This window comes from Mesitornis unicolor, unplaced genomic scaffold (genome assembly GCF_000695765.1).
Source record: "Mesitornis unicolor isolate BGI_N332 unplaced genomic scaffold, ASM69576v1 scaffold35449, whole genome shotgun sequence".
In the NCBI taxonomy this organism is placed as follows: Eukaryota; Metazoa; Chordata; class Aves; order Mesitornithiformes; family Mesitornithidae; genus Mesitornis; species Mesitornis unicolor.
The window spans coordinates 1,660-5,836 of record NW_010205837.1 but is presented as its reverse complement, the minus strand read 5'-3'; positions in this window follow the sequence as shown (position 1 = coordinate 5,836).

Genomic DNA, 4,177 nt, shown 5'->3' with positions numbered 1-4,177 from the left:
TGCTGAACCACAGCTGCTGCCCGAGTGAGAGCAGCAGTAGCAGCTAACCATGTTCCTGTGCCCTCATGAAGACAATTTTTCACCTTGGCTCTGCAGGCTTGTGTGACAGCACTCCACTCTGGTTCAGCTGTCCAAAGTGCCTAAGTTACCCTGGTTTTCTTCACCAAGATGACGCTCTATCCAAGTTAGACAACCGTGCTTCACACCGGAGCAGGGTGTTATCCACAATAAACTGCTTGTATCATGTAGAGACACCCCTAATACCACAGCAAGGTGGTTCTCATTGAGTTGTTTCTAGATAAAAGTGGCAAAATACTGGAATGCTTTAGTCTCCATCCTCATTTTCCTTATTCAAAGAGTGGGTTTCTTGTTCCTGACAGAACAAAGAGCTAAGCGTTTCCTCTTCTGTTTTGCCTGCTTTTCTGTACTAGCAGAAGACTAATAATTAATTACAAGCCATAAAAAAGAAAAATGTGACTTGGAATTCTCACTCCCAGTCTGGGCTATGAACTGCTGGTTAGGTACTAAATTATTGTTTTATGTATCTACCAAAAATATAAATCCAAACCATGGGAACTAGAAGGGACAACAAGAAAAGAGACAAGTAGAAAACATGAAGGGGAAAGAACAAAAAAAAATAAAAAGAGGTAACCTGAGACAAGAGAAGGGAGATGTTCTTTCTGAGTAATAGGCAGTGTTTGTACTGCATGTACCTGGTATAAAGAATGTGTTACAAACACACACACACACACACACAGTCCCTTTAAGGTTTTGTGCTCCGTCTCTCAGTCAGAATGAAACTTCATCAATACATCTGTTTCTCTGAAGAATATGCCTATAAGTGTTTAGGGACAATACTTTACCTTGTAAGAAGTTACGCGATCAAAACAGGGGTGAGAGAAGTTGCAAATGGAACACACTCCTTCTCCTCTGAACTTAAGAACTTGCCATGAAATTATATTATAAAATCTAATGGGAGATCAGTCAAAATCATTCACTTGGATTAAAAACAACATCTCATTTGTAAAGTTGACATTTTAAAAGGCTTGAAAGCCAGTTAAAAATGAGATGTCTTTTAAAAAATAATCCCAAAAGATTTCATGCCAAAAATTGTTGAAACACTTAATTTCTAGCCAGCTTCCTATCTCACCCCTATTGCTGCAGCATTTGAATGCCTCAGAAGTATACTCCTACCCAAAACCTTTGTCACAAAAGGGTGTTATTTCATACCCACACAACAGAAGGAGGCACAAAGAAAATGCTTCTGGTCCAGAGATAAGAGGCAAACTGTGTTCAAGTGAGGTTTCTCATACTCCACCTCCAACCACGGGAGACCTGTCCTGTAAGAGACTTCATTAGAAGTACATGGGGAGCTGTTCTCTTTGGAAATATAAGGACAGACCTGATTCAACTTGGTATTGCCCAAAATGTCTACCCTCCGGTCACTCTTCAGTGGTTTTCACAGCCCAGGCATATTCCTCTTTGTTGTGGGCCTCATCAACACTTAGTGTTACAAGTATGAATCCAGAGTTTGGAAGGCCCTAGAGACGGACCTGATGTCTCACCTGTGAATATGTGCTAGAGGAAAATGTTTCAGGGAGAAAGCTATGGTTTACACTAGATATTTTTTTTTAGTTGGGCACTTCTAGTACCTTCTACCACACTATCTATGGTACCAAAGTGACCCAGTAACAAGCTAGACAAGGTACAGCATCACTCTTTAAGTCCCACCTCTCTTAATTTTCCAGCAGGTTGGCAGTGAAGGCTTCCAGATGTTCTTGCCATGCAAAGGATTATTTCCAGGATGTCCTTGCTCAGTTCAGATGGAGGATCAGATGGACCTTCATTGACACCTTCCTGTCCAAATCAGTACGAATAGAGGTCAATGTCAGAAAGACAGTCTCTTGAAACTGAGGACACCAGAAATTCAGGGGACAAAAACCACAACATTGCTTACTTTACTAAACAATTATGAGAGTTACACGAGCATTAGACAACAACTAGAGTTACAAACAAGAGAAAGCACAGAGCTATCTGTTCTCACCATTTTCACTTTCTTTCCATATGTCTTGGTGTAAGCTGCAATGCAAAAAGGGAACACAGTTAGAAGCTGTTCTGGAAGGTGATGATTCTGCTTCTTGCACATTTCAGCATCACCCATCATTTAACAAGATGCATCCATGGGGAAAATGAGCAGAGCTGGCTCTTCCCATAGCTCAGCTTTCCATAAATGTAGCATTGCTGTTTGTCCCTCAAAGGTCAGCTTCACCTCCAGCATCACCTCCATCCTTGATTAGACTATGAACAACTGAGTGTTTGAGACTTTCTAAAGTGCTTTGACTTCTTGGCAGTACAACAAACATCTTATTGTTTTTATGACAGTTAAGACTGTCAGAAACCATGGTAATTGGTTGCTTTTTGCAGTTTCACACCACTGCTGTGGCTCATATAGGAGACAGATTTGGCCCTGAAAACTCTCTCCTGGAACAAGTGAGCAAACCATCAGCTACTGCCACACACAGGTAGTAGGAGTCCCCATGTGTTTTAACGAACAAGAACACCAGGTTTGTAAGCACCTAACTACAGATAAGGTGCTACAGCTTGGCCTGAGACACCAGCACAGAAGGCTTATTTTCAGTCTGAGGCACTTGCTCTGTATTTCACTTATTGCTTATATAGGTAGCTCCCTGCTCAGATAAGTTTCCAAGCATGAAACTTTTTGCAGGCATTACAAAGAGTCTGAGTCCTAACTCGGGAGCAGTAGGCAACATGGGAGCCAGAAGAAAGGCACCAAAGTGCATTCATATATTTGAGGCTCTTGATCAATGTCTCTGCTTGCAGACAGTGAATTTGAGAAGAGCAATATTAGGTGTGTGCTTGGTGAATACATCCCTTCTCCTGCTCTGCACTGAGAAGCACGGCCACCCAAGTCTCTCTTAGCCAGTGCAGTGGATGAACACTGCCTTGTCACTTTCAGCCAGAACCAGCAAGATAAGCAGCAGACCACAAAAGGCTGAAGACAACCAGATCAGACCTACAGAGGCAAATTTATGTTTAGACCCTTAAAACCTTCTTTAGAGATGTCACAATCATCTAGATACAATGTTACGCACAAGGGCACAAAAGACAATGCATTTAAATCACAGACAGAGGGTAAAAATAATGTCTGCTAGAATAATGTCTAGCAAAGCCAGCGTAAGCAGTCGCAGAACATATCTATTTGTTGCTGGCTGGGTGGAGAGAGCTTGGACTTGGAAACCTCAGTGGTCCATGCTATACATGTGTGCCTAGAAGAGTGATGAGGGGATTTTGGGATCTAACACATGCTTGATATGTTCAAGATTTCAAATCCAAAGGCACTGAGAAAGAATAATATTCAGTCTCAGTGCCATGCACCACCTGCTGAGTTACTTTCACATAATGGTTTCAGGTAGTACTCCCTGTTTTGGCACACTCCAGGCCTTACAGGAGCTGCACAATTTTGAACAAGATGCTTGGTTTCTACTCCAGAGCTAGTTCAATGAGAACATTTTAGCCAAATCCTCAATGAATCCTTGAGGTGATGAAAATTCTAGTTTAGCAAATGGTTATAATTTTCTTTTTCTCTGAGAATAACTCAAAGAGGAACAAAGCTGGGAAAAGGAAACAAAGAATATAATAGTATATAATCAGCTTTTCAAATTCACTAGACAGTACAGTGTACTCACTGTTTACTTACCAGTACATCATGTGAGTATAAAGTCTGCGCAGCAAGCACATGATGGCCCAGTTCCACAAACAATATTCCTTAAAATACAGCTTTTGAAAGAACGTGGATGCACCTGACAGAAAACTGCCCACAATACACTCCAAAGTAAACGCTAAATCAGAGGGCAATTAACTGAAAGTAGAGTCAAGGGGGATTCTGTGCAGAATCCGTTGCTTTGCTGCTGTAAAACCTCACCCATTTTTTCCACTTACACAAATATCTGCCTTTCAAGATACACATAGTGGTCTTGAGTCTCCAAGGAAGCAGTTCTGTGTGCTCTAAGGGGTTTTTGAAGTTGTCCTGGTATCTGTACCAGGTCAGACAATCTGGGTCACGCAATCATGAACAGACAGAGCTGCCCACTTATGATAAATATCCCTGTAGGAAAACCCCACTAGGCTCTGTGGCAGCTCTGGCAGTGACAAGGAT